Source organism: Nicrophorus vespilloides, unplaced genomic scaffold (assembly GCF_001412225.1).
Source record: "Nicrophorus vespilloides isolate i.1.1-1 unplaced genomic scaffold, Nicve_v1.0, whole genome shotgun sequence".
NCBI classification, from domain to species: Eukaryota; Metazoa; Arthropoda; class Insecta; order Coleoptera; family Silphidae; genus Nicrophorus; species Nicrophorus vespilloides.
In genome coordinates this window covers 27,712-28,069 of record NW_017096714.1, presented here as the reverse complement: position 1 = coordinate 28,069, position 358 = coordinate 27,712, and positions in this window count along the sequence as shown.

Here is a 358-nt window from a genome sequence, read left to right as displayed (position 1 = left end):
AACTTCTGGTGGTCGCGTCGGGTTATGCGTATATTGAGCGCAGAGCTGGAATGGAATTCCATCGGGAATATTCAAGAATCATTCATTCATTAAAAATAATTGAAATGCGGACGGCGAGGATGCGGAAATAAACATTTCCCCCATCATCATCCCCCGTGTTTTCCCTCCGCGAAAAGCAATAAAAAGGGAGGTAAAAGAAGCAAAAAAAAAAGAAAGAGAGGAAACAGAAATGGCGTTTCCAGGTTTGGGGAAGGTTAATAAATAATTAATGAATATGGAGATGCGCGGAGCCCCCGAAATAATTAATGCAGCGTAAATGGATTTAGGGTGGTCGAAATGTAGGGAATTCTCCTCTTAC